Source organism: Anabrus simplex, chromosome 5, assembly GCF_040414725.1.
Source record: "Anabrus simplex isolate iqAnaSimp1 chromosome 5, ASM4041472v1, whole genome shotgun sequence".
Classification (NCBI taxonomy): domain Eukaryota; kingdom Metazoa; phylum Arthropoda; class Insecta; order Orthoptera; family Tettigoniidae; genus Anabrus; species Anabrus simplex.
The window spans coordinates 317,744,195-317,766,215 of NC_090269.1; positions in this window are offsets into that span (position 1 = coordinate 317,744,195).

Below are 22,021 nucleotides of genomic sequence, written 5' to 3' on the forward strand. Positions count from 1 at the left end.
ATGAATTAACCGAATGCCTCCTCAATCCATTATTTGTAACCAGCTCTGTGGCCTCGGTTAGTTCCATACCTCTTATCTTTAAATCGTTAGAAACTGAGTCTGACCATCGTCGTCTTGATTTGCCTTTACTTCTTTTACCCTTCATGACCAAGTCCATTACTCTCCTAGGCAACCTATCGTCCTCCATTTGCCTCGCCACCGGAGCCGGTTTATATGTAACTCTTCAGCCATCGAGTATATTCCTAACTTAACATTTTCTCCTCATACAGAGTACCCTCCTCCAATTGTTCCCACCCGTATGTACCATTGAACATTCACACTAATTTCGTGTCTGTTACTAGTTGTTTTATAATTTCTTTACGTCACACAGACACAGACAGACAGAGATTGTATGGCAATGATCGGATAGAATAGGGCTTGAATTGGGAGAGAAGCGGTCGTAACCTTATTTAATAAACAATGCCACAATTTGCCTGGTGTGAAAATGGAAAACAACAAAAAACTATCATCAGGCCCGCTGACAGTGTTGTTCGAACCCATTATCTACCAAACTTATGAATTATAAATACGATATCCTGAGTCCATCTATATTTCACTCCCGTACAGCAAATTTGGTCTTAATACTCACCAGTATAAAGAGAGTTTCGTCCAGGAGCTGACTTCTTTCTAAGAGAATACAGTTGATCGCAACTACGCCCTCACTGCATTAGCTTTCCTGCAGCTTGATTCAATCTCACTCACTATACTACCATCCTGAGAGAATGCACATCCTAAATTCTTTAAATAATCTACCTTTTCCAGTTTTGTAATCCCGATCTTATTCTCAATTCTTTTTATCACTTTAATCTTGGACATGGCACTTTTCGTATACCTATTTTCAAGATCCATTGTATTATAGTGCGGGCTTTTAGCACAGTCTAAGAATGAAATTTTTAAAAAAAGTCGACGGCATAGGCCACACTGCTTACTACGTTTCCACCTTAGTCCATCCCTGCCACTTTATACCTTTCAGTAGAAGATACATAAAAATTAAGAACAGCGAAGGTGAAATATACCCATACACCGGTAGTCCCTAAGCCATTGTAGGGGACTATGTGTAACTATGGTAGAATTCTGCTTCACAGAATTTACCGCGCTCGTACGTATGAGGGTAACAGAATCCCACTTCCTTTCAGCAGGCAAGGAACTCCTTGTAAATAGAAATAGAAATCTATTTATTTAAAGTTAATTACAAGTAGGATCAGAGGTCCCTTTGGCTGTAACTAACTGCCACTGTAACTTAAATGTATCAACTAATATATACCATCTAATAAAAAGAATACATAAAAAACGTTAGATGCATTTTCCTACTGAGGATATAAGAATACGATTAAAAAACTAAACATCTAAGAGATTAGAATAATACTTTTACCATTTCATAAACATAGACTATACTCACAAGGAAGTGAAGACATAAGAGAAACCTAAGAATTTTAATGCCGAGGATGAATTAAGAATAATACTGACCATCCAAAATGTGTCTAGGACATTATGATATTTCGTATTATTTAATTAATTTGGTGAATATTCACTTGGATGGCTTAATAAGTGGAAAGGTAGCGGTATTTGAGACATTTTTTTCTGAGTTACGACACTACATTGCTGTATTTCATATAGTTTAAGATCGTTGTATAATTGAGAGGCAGTGGCAATGAACGACTTACTGCACTTTACCGTACGATGCTGTGGAACCTGAAGGGTGTTAGCTGTAGACCTATTTCCTCGATCATGCACTTGACTCATCTGAACAAAGGACTTGGTCAAATATGAGGGAGCATTAGATTTTAAAATTCTCAGCAGTAAACAAGCAGCTGAATACGATCGTCTATCCCTGAGTTTCAACCACTCTGTGGCTTTGTAGTAAGACGTTGCGTGGCAGTCTTTACGAATACTGAAGACGAATCGCACACAAGCATTCTGAATACGCTGGAGTTTGCTGTTATATTTCTCTGGGATATCGCTGTAAATTACAGCGCCGTAATATAAAATAGGTAATACCATAGTTTGAATCAACATCTTTCTCACCGAAAAAGGATGATACGGCAAGTTTCGTCGGAATTGATGCAATATGCCAGACACTTTCTTGACAAAATGCTTGGTATGGAAGGTCCAACGAACGAATTGGGATTTGCTGGAGGCTATTATTATTATTATTATTATTATTATTATTATTATTATTATTATTATTATTATTATTATTATTATTATTATTATTATTATTATTATTATTATTATTATTATTATTATTCTAACATCGACAGCACGCGCGCCAGAATACAACACGGATCACCTAAACCACACTGAACATAAAAAGAGTGACACACATTAACTGCGCTATAAATGAACGCACAGTTGATAAATTGCAGTCCACTTCCTTCGAGATACTATGAAAGTAGGATTGAAGAAGAGTTGAAAACTTACAGCATATCTCGTTTAAAAATACATTGCTGCATGTAAGAGAGCTGCGGTCCGTTCATCTTTGTCAAGTAGCGTTCAGTTGCAAGAAAGTAGACGGTGAGGCGTCAAGCAGTAAATACACAGAAGTGTGAATAAACAGGACTTGAAGACTAGATTTCATACAGCGCAGCGTCTGTCGAGATGCAAATATACCCAAGCTCTCTTTCAACACAGAACATTTATCAGAAAAGTTCTTTCAATTCTGAGGATCGTGATCTCTGAGGTTATTTCTCTGTATGAGCTTCCTTGTGTGTGGGATGTCTTGGTAGCTTGTTTTCTGCAGTTTCTACAAAGTGTTGGAACTCGTCCACGTTGCCTCTTTCCACGGGCGTTCCTCAGGATGATGTATTCTTTTGAGAATGCCTTTTCTACGTCGCATGATGTGACCAAAGTGTTTGAGAATTATTTGTTGTCAAACTGTCAAGAGTCTGATACTGGTGCTTAGCTCCATGAGGACGTAGTCATTGGTACAAAATGTTGTCAAAGGGATTCGAAACATTCTTTTCCGGCACCATATCTCATATGATATCATCTTTTTTAAATCTACAGCCCACAAGGACTGCACTTCAACATCAGAGAGAAATAAAGAAAATACTACATAATGTATTATTCACAGTTTCAATATAACTGAAATGGAACCATTATCATTTTATCAGTGTGTTCTAATGATGATGATGATAATAATAATAGTGATGATGATGCTTCTTTGTTAAAGGAGCCTGACATCTACGTCATTTGCCCCTAATGGAACGAGGTGAAGCGAAATGTAATAAAATTCAAACTTTAAAATGTATTCTCTCCTCCTTTCTTCTTTCTTAATCTGTTTACCCTCCACGGTCGGTTTTTCCCTCGAACTCAGTGAGGGGTCCTATCTCTACCGCCTCGAGGGCAGTTTCCTGGAGCGTGAGAGTTTGGGTCGGGGATACAACTGGGGAGGAGGATCATTGCCTCGCCCAGGCGGCCTCACCTGCTATGCTGAACAGGGTCTTGTGGAGGAATGGGAAGATAGGGACAGGCAAGGAAGAGGGGAGAAAGCAGCCGTGGCCTTAAGTTTGGTACCATCACGGCATTTGCCTGGAGAAGAAGTAGGAAACGCTGGAAAACCTCTTCGACGATGGCTGAGGTGAGAATCGAACTCACCTCCACTCAGTTGACCACCCGAGGCTGAGTGGACCTCATTCCATCCCTCGTACCATTTTTTAAATTTCGTGGCAGAGCGGGGAATCGAACCCGGACGTCCGGGCGTGGCAGGTAATCACGCTAACCACTACACCACAGAGGCGGACTAAAATGTATTCACTGACTGGCATTTAAAACAAATGTTGATGAACAAATATTATTATCAATTTAAAATAATCAGTGGTTCTAACTCGCAATGCCTTATTTTAATTTTTATTGATAGAAAAAGTCCGCCTCTGTGGTGTAGTGGTTAGCGTGATTAGCTGCCACCCCCGGAGGCCCGGGTTCGATTCCCGGCTCTGCCACGAAATTTGAAACGTGGTACGAGGGCTGGAACGGGGTCCACTCAGCCTCGGGAGGTCAACTGAGTAGAGGTGGGTTCGATTCCCACCTCAGCCATCCTGGAAGTGGTTTTCCGTGGTTTCCCACTTCTCCTCCAGGCGAATGCCGGGATGGTACCTAACTTCAGGCCACGGCCGCTTCCTTCCCTCTTCCTTGCCTATCCCTTCCAATCTTCCCATCCCTCCACAAGGCCCCTGTTCAGCATAGCAGGTGAGGCCGCCTGGGCGAGGTACTGGTCATACTCCCCAGTTGTATCCCCCGACCAAGAGTCTGAAGCTCCAGGACACTGCCCTTGAGGCGGTAGTGGTGGGATCCCTCGCTCAGTCCGAGGGAAAAACCGAACCTGGAGGGTAAACAGATGATGATGATGATGATGATTGATAGAAAAAATAGATTAGTCTAGAATGAGGCATTACCTTGAAGTGAAATAATATATATTATTCAAATTAAAAATTATAAATGTTTAAAATACACTCATAACGATAAAGTAAAACGTAGTTAACATAATATAAAAATTAAAAACAGATAGAAAACTCACTTTTACACTCGATAAAATAGGCCACTATCTCTCATAAAACGGATGATGAGGTCTGCTGACTCTTCGTCATCACATAGGATGAGGGGGTACCGGAAGTTTTAGGCTACGGCGCACATCGGCCAGGTCCACGCACTCTGTAAGGATGAATACCACTGTAAGATGACCGCCGCAAGTACACTCCGGCGAGGATTCTCCCTTCAGTAATTAGGAGTGCGTTGCTATACCGTGACTGATCCGAAGACGACATAATAAGTTTACCACCGTTTCTCTCCGAGAAACTCGAAGGGAAGTCTTCCATACCTTCGTAGTTCCTTCTATCATTCTCCAGCTTATCTAAGTCGATATTAGTTTATTAATGGCTCACAAGGTTGAGGCTCTGGCCTTCTGACCCGAACGTGACAGGTTCGATCCCGGCTCATATCAGGTGGTATTTGAAGGTCTTCAAATACGTCAGCCTCGAATTATGGGCATGTAAAAGAACTCCTGCGGGCTAAATTTCGACATGTCGGCGTCCCCGAAAACCGCACAAGTAGTTGGTGGGACGTAAAGCTAATATTATTCCTTTTTATATATAGTTATGGAGAGTATCCAACAAAGAATTTTACAGCTTTTACTCCTTTGCTCGCCAACGGCCGTAGCCGTGTTGAAACACCGGATCCCGTGAGATCTCCGAAGTTTAGCAACATTGGGCGTGGTCAGGAGTTGGATGGGTTGCCACGCGATGTTAGTGAGGGGTAAGGGAATGGAGGAGCGGAAAGGAACTGGCCACCCTACCGCACGTAAACTCCGACTCAGGAACACCTCTGCGGAGGTTCGGACCTGCCTTCGGAAGAATAACCCTTACCTTACTTCTTTGTTCTATAAAGAGTTAATACTAATACTTGAACGGACGCATTGCATTACTTTTACACAAAGGATCTAAAGCACTACTTCATCTAAGTAGTACCTAGGAGTAATATACATTGTGGACTGTAGACTGTTGTGCACTTCAGCGTTCAGTCTGCAAGCTTCCGTGAATTACGGTAATGCAATTATTTCACGTCTAATGGCAACGAAGGGATAGGGCAGGACTAGTATTGTGAAGGAAGCGATCGTAGCCTTAATCAAGGCACAGTCTCAGCATTTGCCTAGTGTGAAAATGGGAAACCACGGGAAACATGTTCACAATCAGTGGGGTTGGAATCCATGAATGTTCACATCTACGTAACAACACTGCGTAACCAACAACTCACTCGGTGTGCATAATAATTTTATTTGATTTTTTTCCTTTCTTTACGTCGCACTGACACAGATAGGTCTTACGGCGACGATGGGACAGGGAAGGCCTATGAATGGGAAGGAAGCGACTGTGGCCTTAATTAAGGTATATCCCCAGCATTTGCCTGGTGTAAAAATGGGAAACCAAGGAATACCATCTTCAGGGCTGCCGACAGTGGAGTTCGAACTCACAATCTCCCGGATGCGAGCTCACAGATGCGCGCCCCTAACCGCACGGCCAACTCGCTCGGTGTGTATTAATAAAGCACCTCCATAGCATGCAGTCTCTAACTAGCGTCGTGGCCTTGTCTAGGCCTACACCTCGTATATAAATAAAATCACAACGACCCTGTATCTACATATTGTTTATTTTGGCAAATTTGTATCATGGTAACACGTTTCGGTTGTAATAATTACCATCTATCTATATATAAAATAAGAGTATTGTCTGTACATTGCTCAGAATTTGAAAAGAATGGTATTTCTGTATCGATCATCTCCACAGTAACAAGGAAATGCCCTTTATGCTTTTCCGTAATGTCTGTCTGTCTGTCTGTCTGTCTGTCTGTCTGTCTGTCTGTCTGTCTGTCTGTCTGTCTGTCTGTCTGTCTGTCTGTCTGTCTGTCTGTCTGTCTGTCTGTCTGTCTGTCTGTCTGTACACGCATCACTATAAAACGGCTAAAGGAAACTTAATGCAAATCGGTATGCAAAGTCGGGGAATAAGTCGCAACAATCTAGGACAAACAATTTTATTCACGCTGAGTGAAATGGTAGTTTAGGGGAAGGCCTAAAATTTAATTGTCAAATATTTATATTATTAGTGGTCCTATCTTAATACAAATTGGTATACGAAGTCGGGGAATAAGACGCTACAATCTAGGCTATAAATAATTTTATTCACGCTGAGTGAAATGGTAGTTTAGGGGAAGGCCTAAAACCTAATTCTTAAATATTTACATTATTAGTGGTCCTATTTCATTGAAAATTGGTATGCGGAGTCGAAGAATGAGCCACTACAATCTATGCTATAAATCATTCAATTAGCGCTGAATTAAATGGCAGTTTAGTGGAAGGCAAAAAAATTAATTCTCTTAATATTTATATTAGTGGTCGTATTGATAATACTACATAACCAAAGTTATAGAATTAAATTTCCGACCATTTATATCTTATACATTTTTACCGTACCGGCTGTGATAACACAGATATTCATGAATTTTCATTTTTGTTACTAAGTCCATATCAACGCCGAGCCACGAAAAAATGGGTTAACAGATTTTAATGAAAGTCGGTATATAGAGTCGGGGAATAAGAAACTACAGTCTACGCTATAAACTATTCACCCTGGATGAAATTGTAGTTCAGGGGAAGGCGCCTAAAATGTAACTATTAAATACCTATGTTATTGATCCTATCTAAAAGTACTACATAGCAAAAGTTATAGAGAATATAATTTCCGGTAATTTATGTTTTATTCAGTTTTAACGCACCTACTATAATAAGAGCGGTATTTCAGAGTGGGAAGAAAACTAAATGTGAAGGCCTACAATATCGATAGCGCATAACATTGATCAGCAATAACATAACAATGATCATTGTTTGTTGTGATGTTCTTTGTCTCTTATGCTGCCACTCAACTCCGATAGATGGGATTACTGCTGCGTACCGAGTATAATAGCCTGACTGAATATTGGACGGAAATAGCCGGGGAGTTAGAAAACTTCCTTCTTTAGCATGCCATTCCTCTGGTTCATACATTTTCTACCGAGCTCGATAGCTGCAGTCGCTTAAGTGCGACCAGTATCAAGTAATCGGGAGATAGTGGGTTCGAGCCCCACTGTCGGCAGCTCTGAAGATGGTTTTCCGTGGTTTTCCATCTTCAAACCAGGAAAATGCCGGGGCTGTACCTTAATTAAGGCCACGGCCGCTTCCTTCCAATTCCTAGGCCTTTCCTATCCCATCGTCGCCGTAAGACATATCTGTGCCGGTGTGACGTAAAGCAAATAGCATACATTTTCTGATACAGTTGGTACGTAACACACTGATTCATCATACTATTTCAGCTAATCGATCTCTACTCTAACGAGCTGTTTTGAATGAGCAGTGGGCATACTTAAGGCAGAGGCTCACTCAGTAGCGTAGTAGTAGTATGGCCTGGTCTATAATAACAATTAGGGCTATTCCAAATTATAGCACCACAATTCACTAAATAACTCAAAATTCAACCCAGAAAAGAGCCGTTTCTTAAGAAAAGCTTCTTCCTCTTCGTTTTTGTTAAACTCTACATTCATTTTATTCCAAATTAGCAAGGAAGAGATGGTTTCTCCTCTGACTTGGAGGAAAAATTTGCCTCCAAGTCAGATAGATTCTTCCGCTGCCAGTGTAGTGAATTTATATTTTCAGACTCATCGGGGTACTCCCAGGAAACAGATTAGTAAAGGGACATAGGTTTTGCCCTAGGACTTGCCACTATTCGAACCCCTGCCTGCAGAAAAGGGACGAAGAATGTTTACGGCTCACGGCAGCCTGCAGCCTGGTCATTCCAGTTTTGGAACTTTGGACTGTTAGATCGGCAGCCTAGCCCTGTTCGTTAAAAGTGAGAAAAGGTGTGGTTTTTCATTTGATCGAATATTTCATATGAAATCATTGCTTTTAATCGCTTCATTCCTACCGACGTCATTGTAAAGTATATTCATTTCAGTTGGGAAAACCACTAAGACAGTCTTTTTGAGGATGTAAAAAGGCTGGTGGAGAGTACGTGTCTACCATTATAATGAAAGCTCCCCAACCTGATTGTGACTGATGGTATGCAAGCGAGTCTACCCGGTCTTCATATGAGAAAAGATGTTTGGTCACTTCCCCGTCGCGTTTCTAGGGTAACATTAAGAGCTATGCAATTTCATACAATCTTGCTCACAACCTAGAGTTCTGTATATAGTGTAGAATTCCGTAGCGAAGCACGGGTACATCAGCTAGTTTAGAGATATTTTATTTTGGTGTCTGATTTATAACTGAAAAACTATTTTAGCCTACATCTTTCTTTCTTAATCTGTTTACCATCCGGGATTGGTTTTACTTCGGACTCAGCGAGGGATCCCACCTCCACCGCCTCAAGGGCAGTGTCCTGGAGCTTCAGACGCTGGGTCGCGGATACAACTGGGGAGGATGACCGGTACCTCGCCCAGGCGGCCTCACCTGCTATGCTGAACAGTGGCCTTGCGTGGGGATAGGAAGATTGGAAAGGATAGACAAGGAAGAGGGAAAGAAGCGGCCGTGGCCGTAAGTTAGGTACCATCCCGGCATTTACCTTGAGGAGAAGTGGGGAAACCACGGAAAACCACTTTCAGGATGACTGAGGTGGGAATCGAACCCACCTCTACTCAGTTGACCTCTCGAGGCTGAGTGGACCCCGTTCCAGCCCTCGTACCACTTTTCAAATCTCGTGGCAGAGCCGGGAATCGAACCCGGGCCTCCGGGGGTGGCAGCTAATCGCACTAGCCACTACACCACAGAGGCGGACATTATTATTATTATTATTATTATTATTATTATTATTATTATTATTATTATTATTCATACGAAAATACCGTGGAGTATGGAGGTGTAAGACGGTACGGGCGTGAATGGGTGGACAGAGAAGAGATCAAATCTTAATTTAAAACTCTAAAATATAAAATTTTATTTCTTTCCCATTTCTTCTTTTTCAGATTTTTAACTTTGTTAAACAATAACACATAATAGTTGGAAAGATATTAGGGGAGCTCTACAACTCTAGAAACAATCATTATTTGAAATCAGGTGCAATAAAGAGATGAGTTAGGTAGCTCAACCTTACACTGTTACCAAGAGCACTAGTGGGCTCTAAAATTTAGAAAGCTTCAAAAGAACGCGTTTGCTCCACACAATTAATTATGAGACTACCCTCCAAAATTCACAAGATTCCAGACTATCAAAAGCACAGATTAACTTTTACATTAGGTAAAATACAGCCAAATTCCACTGTCTTACTCGCTCGACAGTCTAACTTCCACTTAAATAGGTAATTAATTAAGAGTAGTTAAATTCAACACAGGCAATAATTGCTCATTCTACAAGGCCTTAGTGAAAAAGCAAAGGTTACAGTTATTGGGCCTAAATCAAAATGTTACCGAGCTTGATAGCTGCAGTCGCTTAAGTGCGGCCAGTATCCGGTATTCGGGAGATAGTAGGTTCGAACTCCACTGTCGGCAGCCCTAGAAATGGTTTTCCGTGGTTTCCCATTTTCACACCAGGCAAATACTATACCTTAATTAAGGTCACGGCCGCTTCCTTCCCACTCCTAGCCCTTTCCCGTCCCATCGTCGCCATAAGTGTCGGTGCGACGTAAAGCAATTAGAAAGAAAGAAAAAATCAAAATGTTAGGAGGCGAACTCTTGCACTCCTTAAATTCACTTGTAAATTCTTGAAAGCCTTGGTAGCTTATGGCCCGAAGTTACAGAGTCATAGTCATAGTCACCCCAATACCAAGTTGAATAGGAATTAAAAGAGGGTTCACACTCTATATTCCCTAAGTGGGCCTAAGGTCTTTAGAGTTTTTTAAACATTTACAGGGAAAATTGACGTTTACATTACGAAGGAATTTTGAAATCTTCCCCTCAAACTAGTTTACTAGGGCTATTATATAATTCAAATATGTCTGCCATTACCTTGAGCTGGTGGGCCTTCCGGGGATTGGCAAGGCTAGTCCCCTGCCTCCTCAGCGAACACACTCTACTTCTTGACAGGAGCGATCGAAAGACAACATGGCCGAAAACGCCCCAGCTTTTATAGCGGAGAGGAAGGTTCCAGAATTACGTGGGCCGAAGTCCTGTATACACCCCCCAAATACTATTGTTTAATTAAATAAATGTACAAAATTCCTTATTGGTCGAAAATTTAGAATAAAACGGAAGGGATAGCAGTGCTAGTAACCTAAGAACACAAAAACGAATTTACAACTTTTCAGTTCTGCAACCTCAAAATAACACATTTCTTTGAAAATTAATTGTTCATCTTCCCACCAGAGGGTGCACATAAATCGACAGTAGAGACATCTGAGGATACACGTTCTAACTTCAACCACTAAATAATTTGAAGTACACGATGCAGATGGCCTTCGTAAAAGGCGTTCACTTTAAATGCACGGAGCGGGTGTACCCACGGTATAGTATTAATAATAATAATTATTATATTATATTATATTATATTATATTATATTATATTATATTATATTATATTATATTATATTATATTATATTATATTATATTATATTATATTATATTATTTATTTATTTATTTATTTATTTATTTATTTATTTATTTATTTCAGAAAAAAGACATTTATAAAATATTGTCAATAAGTCTGAAGCAAGTATTTCTTTGTTCAGGTACTGACAGGAAAGAGCAAACTCGTGGCGCAACATCCTATTAGAGTCAACCTGCCACAACGAGTGCTGCCCAGCACGAAGGGTGGCACGTGGTCAGTATGCCGACACCTTCAGTCGTATTGTTTGACGGTCTTGATTCGGACAGCTGGTTCAATTATCACGCACCTCCAGGTTTGGGTTTGCCGCAGTTCAGCATTCAATTAAAAATGAATATCACTAGACTGACCTGGAATGGAACATGGGTCATTCAGATAAGACTCAGGCACGCCAACCTCGCACTACGTAGCTATTTTCTGAGGTTAGGCGATTGAATGCGATTTCATTTATGCCTATATATGTACCCTGCCATCCCATTAATAAACTACTCCTTTTGCTGCCGCTTTCCCTCACCTGTGGGTTCACAGGTGCTACTGTGTCACACATGTGGAATTGGCCCTGTTTCACGGCCGGATGTCTTTCCTGAAGATTACAACCCTATGTTCCACTATTCTATGCTTTGTACTGGTTGGTAGTGTGGTGTTTTGTATGAATATGAAGAGGAGTGTTTTGAGATATGCACAAATATCCAGTCCCCGAGCTAGAATAATATATCAGACGTGATTAAAATCCCAGAATCGGCCGGTAATCGAACCCGGGTCCCTATGAACCAAAGCCCTCAATGCTGACCATTCAGCAAAATTGTCGGAAACACCAAGGAGTTGTGCTAGATAAAAGAAATTCGGGAGGCGTGTTTGCACATTAGGAAGATGACACCTTGTTGCCAGTGATGGCCATAGTTTAGTAAGGAGGCCGGGTGAGTACTTGGGCCCAAGCTGTCTATAGCGTCAACCTACTGGGCCTACAACAGGACATCGTTTGGGGAGTAATTTCTTTTGACAGCAGGAGCACTCTCGTCTTTGTCCCAAGCAATCTGACAGCGTACTTTAGACTGATGATTGAAACGGTTGTGCTGTCATTCATTCGCAGTATTCAAGGGGATATTTTCCAACTCGATAACGGTCGGCCTCATACTGATGCTGTCACACAACGTGGTCTACACAGTATCGACCAGTTGTTTTGGCCTGCGAGATAATCATATCTTTCGCCCACTGAACACATATGGAACATCATGGGACGATAAATCCAGCGTCATCCAATACGAGCATTAACCGTTGTTGATCTGACTGACAAATTGTAACAGGCCTGGAAGTCCATCCCGTAAACTACCATTTGACACCTTTACGATATGAATTATAGTCTATACGTATACTTTCTTTGCGGGTAAGTGCGGTAGAATATATCCCTGGTATCCTTGCTTGTCATAAGAGGCGACTGCAAGGTGCTCTCAACTTGGAAGCATAAGTTGATGACGACGGATCCCGTAACTGAGTCCGACATTGAGAGAGAGACTTATTGAAGAAATAAATCGTCCGTCCTCCAATGAGGGTGACCATTTGGATCCGGAATACAGTTTCAATTTCAATGGAGTTTAAAAAAATATCAAGAAATGATTTAATCGTTGAAGCTGTTATCTTCTTTTTTCCCGGGGTTAGTGGGGGAGAAATGTCAATCACGTTCTCAGGTACAGATGGAAGGGAATGATTTGCAGAGAGTCCCTCAGTATCTGTATTACTATTTATTCTAACTCGCAGAATGGAACTTTCAAGTTTTGTAGGAAGTTCGATGTCTGACTAGGGAGGGCGCCTCTTGCTCCGAATAGCAGGCCTCTGACAATCCACCGGTAGATAGGTATTTTATACTTAGATGAAAGGTAAGGCAAGCATGGAACATAAATAGCTCGCTTTTCTAGGTCCACATCCCGAGCCTGATCCAGGTCCCTTTCAAAGCGAATGGTGGGATCTAAGACCATCGCTTTCATGTCCTCACTGTTGATGGCTACGATGTCCGCCCTCCGATTAGAATCATCGGTAGAGAGGCAGTGAACCTCCTCGTGCACCTCCCATCCACTCTGTCTCATGCCTTGAGCAATCGACGATCTTACACGGTGGTGGCGTAATACGTAGTAGCAGCAGTCTGCTCATTTTCACTTTCCGTATCCGAATTCCAAACCCATGCCCAACTTGATAAACTCTTGTTCTCTTCCGACCCCAGCGATATATCCTTGCTTTGCTATTTAGCCTAATGATTTCAAGGAAGTCGGACATTTTTCGACTTTCTTGGTAAATTGATCCAATCCCAATTCCTATAAATGAATATTTGCCCCAATTTGTCCCCTTTAGAAAATGTAAACATCATATTGTGACCTTCCGTAATTTTTGAAACTCCGTTCAAGCTCATTCGCCTACCATATCATTTCCCGCCATCTCGCTGCTGACAGCATTTCATAATATTTCTTAACGTTTTCAAAACGAAAGGCCATAGAGGTTTCAGACTCCTCTAGAGTACTGTTTTAAGGCGTTCGTCGGCGACAGCCGTATAAAGTGTGATCGATTAGTGGTACTCGGATGTGTTTACTGTACATTTATCTTCTGTTTGGCCCAGTGTACTAAATACCATGTGTTGCATGTCAAATTTAAAAAACAAAATTGGAACTCCGATGCCTTCACTTATTCCTCAATTATTAGGTCCAAATACTCTGAATTTTGCTAGAATGCACTATTATTCTCTGCACATTATTTATAGCCTTATGTTACTTAAACGTGTCGGTATGAGCAATTACCTGTATTAGTGATAAAATGGTCATATCAACAATAGTTTTGCCACATGCAATAAATTACGTCTTGCACTGTGAGCTTCATTTTCAGAAGTTTTCCTTGTACGTGCTTATACTTCTCAGTACATTACTTCATTTCAGAACTGTACATTCGAGAGGCAGTTGCGGATAAAGATTTATTGTACTTAACTCTTTGATATCGATCAACCTGCAGCTAGATTGCCGTTACCCTATTTGTGTACTCATTAAACAGTGACCGATAAACACCATGTTGTTCCGAGCCTCGTAAGTTGTATGTACAACTTCTGTCATATAAGGTCTAACATTGGCTCTTGAAGTAATAAAATATTCAACAGACTGACTAATGGCCTTTCTTCCATTTAAGACAATCACCTTGTAATCGATACACTGCTGCCAACGTTTCGGAAGATTTTACAAAGTTCATCTTTTAATTATTTTCTGCTCAAGCCATCTAGACAGCTGAAATGTTCTTACCACGTTTCCTTTCAGCGTCCTCTTCATTCGGATAAAGACGAAAAATCACATAGACTAGTAACATATTAAACGAATGTAGAATAGGTATGACTTTGTGTTTACTGAACAAGTTTGCTGTACGGTCTGAGACAGATTTGAGTCCGCATGCGGAAGATGGTAGGTTCATATCCCACTGTTTGCAGCCTTGATTATGGTTTTCCATGGTTTCTCATTTTTCACAACGAGTAAATGCTGGGGCTGCACTTCAGTTAAGGACCTCCTAGCCTTGTCCTGCACCGTCGTCTCTATAAGATATCTGAGCCGTAAAGCCGATAACAAGAAATCACTTTGTGTTTGGCAAGCAGTTTCTTGGACGACAAGCGTTGTGTATGTTTTCTTAAATGAATATTCTCCCTATGACTACTGGACTATAAAGTAGAATAATGAACAATATATGCAATGTTGCTATTAGATATCAATTCTCTTGCCGGGTGTGATAGCCGAGTTACATAAAGACTGGTTTCTGACCGATGTGGCAGCTGTTCGAATCCCGGCTAATTCTTGTGGGTTTATTTAAATGAAGTCTCGTTCCTCTGGTTTGGATTCCACCTAAAACTGTTGGTCTCGTGGTTATGATCAAGATTTCAACTATCACTTAAAACTACAAGGTTCATTGCTATTTTTAATAAATTTACCAAAAAGAAAGTAAAATAATCATGGCTTCAACGCTCCACACAGTGTCCACCCAGCCACTGGGTTTGGGATGATGGAACATTCGCAAGATCTTTCTGTGATCCCTGGTATAAGAGTAGCGGATATTTTCTAACAATATGCTCCAGAGTTTTTCAGGACGCTTATTGTCACTGTCGGGTGACCTTCATAGTGGAGAAAATAAGCAAAATAGCCATGCTTTATGTCAAGCCTGTTCAGCGATATTCAAGACGTGCCAGAGAAGTCAAAGCCTCCTGGAACATGATTTTGATTGAACTAAGATATTCGGGAAGTGTATGTAACCATTCTTGTTCACATTCCTCAGACGTAACACTTTCTAAAATCCAGTGTCTGTCCGGGAAGTTTTATACTAAGTTCGTAAATACATTCCTTCCTAGTGTATCTGATAGATATCAATAGAGTATTACTTTGAGTAGTGGTTGACTACGGATTGTTGGTAATGTATTGACTGAAAGATATATTTCAAGGAAAGTAACGCTGTTTAGGAAGTGGAACCTGGACTGGTATGAGAGAGTAATTTTCACTTTAGCACCCTGAAATAGGACAGTACACACACAAACATACCGCTCCATATTTGATCAAGAGACCCGGGGGCTTAGAGATTAGTAAGGAAATAATATTTATATTGGCATAGAAACTGACGGAAAGGTAGGCATTTTGGTATGGCTGTACCAGTCTTCAGAATGGATAGGAACAATTAACTCAGGATTTCACTAGATGCAAAAATTTGTGGAAAAAGGAAAGTTTGTTGGCACAGACCAAGATCCAGGTGGATCTAAACAAGGTTGGCAATGAAGGAATATCCCAACAATTGGGCGGTTATCATTCCAAAGGCTCAGATCAAACTGTGTGGACCGTAATGTGAAAACGAGTAGTTTATTTAATATTAATATTCAGGACACCTACGGCACTCAAATTTCAGTACTTATCTCTCGTATGTACCATATGTACAGTGAGTAGTATAAGAATTGAAGTCATTCCAAGATGTATTCTCTGTTCTGTTAATTGGCATGCTAATTTCATTTAGTATGCAGTGCTCAAAAATGCTTTGCATATTCTGGTCTAGTAAACATTTTATATTTCTATGAGTATGTACATCCAATTGCACAAAATTTGGCTGAGGCAGAATATGACTTTCTTTCAAAATTCTCTTCTCTGAAATCGGATGAATATATCCTGCAGGTGGTAGGATTCCAAGTAACATTTCTTCAGGCACTGGCTGTCACAGTGTACGAATATCCTCATGTTTCAAGAATGTTTAAAATTAAATATATCCTTGCCGAAAAATTCGTGTGCTGTTGAATGCATGTACACTATACTTTACGAAGGGTATATACTGTACAAAGAAAACAGCATGCAGTAATCTATGTTTAAACAACAGAAAATCAACAAAATCACAAAGTTGGTAAAGTTTGGTTTTGAACACAGCATTGTTGTTCCACTGAGTGTAAGATCAGTGCCATGTATAGACAACTCGGGCCATGAGGTATGCCTGGACATGAGAAGAATCTACCTTGTTTTCGGGCAGATTATTGTACTCTTGGTTAGCAGGTTCAGTCTTTTGCTGAATGGTAGCAAGAATATTAGGGCGGTAGACAATTGTTCTCTTCATCTCAAACTATGCATGTTCAACACAGTCCATGCACACAGAATATGCCAGCCACATCATTCGCTGTATGCTATTAGACAAATGAAGCTGTTTGGGTTTAACTGTCACAGTGTCTCAACTGAGTATATTGTAATCCGTTGAAGATGTTGGTGTTCTGTTTTCGTATGAGCGGCACGTAGGAAACTGTGCCAGGTTTACTAGTGGGATGTTAATCGATGTATCGATATCAACTCCATTTTTTACAAATAAAACTTTTTTAATTAGTATAATGTGTAGTAGCATAAAAGTTAAAACTGTTACGAGTTCAGAGATATAAATATTTTAAAATTCGGACAACTACTTCTTGAAATAATGGTAATGTTTCATATGCCATTTGAGGATCTGATCGAGAGCTGCATCACACAGCGTTCGATAGTGCAAGGCTGGGCAATGCATTCTGGACGTGTTGACACACACACGTTCATTACCGGGCAACACAACGTCGAAGTAGACGGTCATGACCATGTCTACTAAATTGTATGCGTAACTTGCTTTTGAAGTTTTCGTGTAAGTGGCTAACGATAAGAAGGGAAGTGTGGTTTATGTACTGGAAATACGAGTATATATATTGGTTTAAAAGGAGCTTCAGTAAAGATTTTTGTTGTGTTATAAATTCCATTTTTTCCTTGTACATGCTTTTTCCAGCGAATTTTCATTTATTGTATTTACTCTGCTCTCAGAAAACATAAAGCGTTCGTTACGTTCTTTCCTAACACAGACATATATTTCTTTCGCAAACATTACACTCCCTTTCCCACATTTAGTTAACTAGCTTATTTTACGAATGCCTTCAAATCAAAGGACATATGAAATTGCATTTAAGAGAATGATACAGCCTGTAAATACACTAGTACTACCGGTGAACGTATTCAGTAAAATCACAAACGAAATAAGTCAATAGTCACGTAATCCATTCCTGAGTTAAATGCACAATAGCGGTTGTATCCGGTAGCTGTGACATACTGACGCCAGTCCATCTGCAGAAATATAAGAAAGGAGGCCGCCTTTATTATGGAGTCGGTGATTTGGTTTACAAAATCACTCAACGTTTCGCTGTTGTTTTGAAATGAATGAGAGACGTGTTCCTTGCAACCACTTTCAAATGTTCTACTTGTAACGAATTGCCAATATTAATTAAAATTGATGTATTTACAACATATATGTTCGATTTCTATACCTTTTGAATATCGACATAGCGAAAGTTTCGGAAACCCACCTTCTATTAATTTTATAAATAAAGTTGTAGGGATTTCGCTGTCTGTCATTTCATTTCTTTTGTCAATTTTTCAGATATTTATCCGATTTAGGTCAACTCAAGACTGAACCAGTGATTTTTAGCTTTCTTGTCTGTTTGTCCATCTGTTCCACCACCTCGGTGAAACGGCTGGAGAAATCTCGACCAAGCTTCATATTTAGAGTATACTCATCCTGGGGAAGGTTTAGATAAGCATATGATTTTAAAATCACTGAATATGCTGGGGTTTATAGGAAAAATACAACAGTTTTCTTTCATTTTCTCTTATACTATCGATTTTCTCTAAAATCCGTGGACTATATGTGAAACGTTCATTCAATTTAAACAATTTGTTATGACTATAATTTCGTTTACTTTTCAAATTACGGAGAAAATTACTACTTTCTGCGGGTTTCATGCTCTGCATGGAGTTGTTGACAGTCGGAAAACGAACCTACCGGTTACCGTGGCAACATATCTATCTGGCTGCTTGCCAGCAGCGAAGTAACATCATGTCATTTTCGTCAAAATTACTGTAAACACGTGGTTGTTCCTGGCATAGAATGCGAGAGAGACGTTATGCTGCCATTCTGCAAGATATGTGCGGAATACCGTTGGAAGTCTTCGAATAGCTTTAAAAGGGACAGTCAATATTTAAACAGTACCGCGGAGTGTAGCCAATGATTTCACACCGTAAGGTTTTTTCTGGCATTTTCTATCATTTTTACTGTATTTCTCCTCTACTTCTGTTTTCGCTTTAATTTCTTGCCTCTTTAGGCTTAAGTAATATCATCATAAATCATCGTTTTATCTGTACACCTAAGAACCTCTGCGCCTACATTTCTCCTCTGTTACTGCCTTCTTATATCCGTAACTCATATCATCACAATTTAATGATGGACATTTCATTTTACAATACAACAAATTCGTATTCACATATTTTCTATTAATTTTGTTCCGGAGTATCCGTGGAACGCAGAGATGGTGAAGGAAGGTGCTGCGGTGAATGGGTCTAACTACAATATCAAAATTGAATTTAAAACTTTAACAAAGGTTACATCTTAAGAATTTCAAAATTAACAAATGACAGTATGACAGGTACAATTAGCAATCTTGAAACAAGACTTGGAAAAATCCAAGATTCAGAACTTTAACAATTTTGGGCTTCAAGCCCCTAGTTTACGCTTCCTGAGCTACGAGCTCAAGTTTACAAAATTTCAATTCGAAATAAGGAATAATTTAGTCAAGGGCAGAAATCCCCTAATTCAAGAGCGCTTGCTCCCTAAATTACAATATTTAGCCTTCCAGAGACACTCTTTGCTGTTTCAAAACTTTGAAAAGAGCTTGCCCGCTCTCGATTTCTTACATCCCTCTCAAGGCAACATTACAATCTAAATATTACAAACTCTGGCCTCACAAGGCACAAATTACAAATGGGAATAGCTTTAAACAGGGGTATCTAGTACCCAACCTACAGGGCCTTTGCGAAAAAGAACAGGTTAAATAAACCGCCCGAACACAAACTGAATGGAGGCGTACACTGCACTCACAGATAATTAAAAATTAAAACCTACAGGGCTCTCAGCCGATGAAACAGGGGCTATTCCCAAACTACTGAGGTGGCTCGCATGGAAATTACCTTAATACACTACAGAAATAAAACAGTTATCAAAACGTAGTCATCTCAAACCAAGATGAAGGGGAGCTCGAGAGGGTAACTCACTCTCTATCCCCGATTTACAGTTAAAACTTTATGAAATTTTACATTAGCCGAAAGAAGATTTACATTTTAGAAAAGTTATTGCATAAGTAATGATTCGGATCTTCCTCTGGGATTACTTGGCGGATACGGCAAGAAAGAAAGAATTTAGGTGGCCATTACCTTGTAGATGATCTGCTGGCCGAGGAATGAGGTGCCCCGCCTCCTGCTTTAACATACACACTTAGAAAGATGGCGATCAATTGACAAGGTACCAAGAAAAGCCTCAGTTTATATACCCTCAGGGAAGGTTCGACAGAAATCAGGATTAATCCGGACACACCCTCTCAATTCTTATTGGTTAAGTCAAAGTGAACAAGAAATGTGGGACTGGTTAAAAATTAGTTACAAAAACTCCTCATTGGCCAGATTCAAAACTGTCGGAACGAAAGAGACGTGTTGCCAACTCAAAAATAAATGAACATCGATTCAGTTATGGAAAACCTAGTAATATTTTAGGTTATAAGTTCTTCCACCTTGCACCAGAGTGCATGATCATAGTTTTTGGTAGTGTCGTCTGTGGAAAAATGTCCAAACTTCTTGATGTATAAGAAAACAAAACTAGGAGAAATTCAATCAGTTTAGAAAACTTCACCATAACACAATTACTCAATATTTCAGTAGTGGCATCTTCTGATTAAAGTTCTAAGTTCATGTAGTATCAGTTCACTACTCGATAGAGGAGTTTATTAAGGCACTTATTTTGAATCTGCGGCGTTGAGGTGTAGCTCCCGGTACAAATTTCAACTTTGATAACTGTAATACTTTCTTCCTTAATTACTCCGTATGTATGCGAATGCTAATCCAAAAACCTGAGCACTCTTTCCTTGGATGAAAAGTCCCAAGTTGTTCGAATGTATAGCACTTTGGCCCAGGAATATATCGAAATATGGAGTCAATCTCTATGACGGTGCAGACCTTCGTTTTGGGGTAATAAGTGCCTGAATGGTAATTCGTATCACAAAACAGGTAGCACAATCGCCTTCAATTTGGAGAGATCTACAACTTTGGTCCTATGAAATATTGTCGTATCTGGATCACTTATACGTTAGATAGAGCTGCGTTTCTCAATTTGAAGTTAATTTTGTACATTTTACACGTATAACTTATCGTTTTATGCACTTATAGGAACGATAGAATCGTCAAATTCGGTACGCACATAGACACTTCATGATTCCAGCTGCCTTATAACTATCCCAAAAATAAAGTAATGAGTGAACACTGTACCCCAATTTCACCCTATATAATGACTCTAATTCATGCTAACCCATAAATATAGGATATACGAGAAAATGTCATATGACCATCCATGGAGAACACTAAGAAAGGCGTCTGATGGCGGAATCCATTTGTTGATATGACGTACCATTTAAAAGCAGTAAATCTCGAAATTATGGTATACACTTGTATACGTGCCCATGCTTATCTATATAAATAAAGTTCTAGGGGTTCGCAGTCTGTAGTTTTGATTGTTTTTCCAATTTTTCAGATATTTATCTGATTTAGGTTAACTCAAGTCCGTATCAGTGGTTTTTAGCTTTTGTGTCTGTTTGTCCGTATGTTCCACCATCACGGCGATAGGGTTGGATAGATCTCAACAAATCTTCTTTCATAGAGTATGCGCATCCAGAGGAAGGTTTAGATAAGCATATAAATTTAAAATCATTGAATAGACAGGGAGTTTATAGGGAAGCCACAACAGCTTTCTTCCACTTTCTCATTTACTATTGATTTTCTGTAAAATGCGTAATCTACGTGCGAAACGTCGCTTCACTTTAAACAAATTGTGTTATGTACATAATTTCGCTTGATTACTGGACACGCTTTGCTTTGAGAGAATATTCCAGTCTGTTCAAATTTATTACCCCGAAAAATATCGAAATGTGGAGACAATTTCAATGACGGTGCAGACCTTCATTCCGTGGTAATTGCTTTCTAAACGGAAAGTCATTTCACAAAGCAGATTACACAATTGCTGCTCAGTTTGGAGAGATCCTCAACTTTGTTCCTATACCGTATTGTCGTATCTCGACTATTTATGCTCTAAATAGCGCTGCATTTCTCGAATATTTTCAAATCTCTCCAACTCTATTTTGACTGGCATTAGGAATGATGGCCTGTCATTATAATGAAAACTCTCCATCTCTAATGTGAATGGCAGCTGGCATGTGATTTTACCGTTATTGTAGAAGCTCCCTAACTCGATTGTGGATGGCAGGAGGAAATGTGGCCTGCCATTATCATCGCAATTTCCCCAACGTGCACTTTTCATCGGAATCAAGATATAGGGTTCTTCCCGCTTT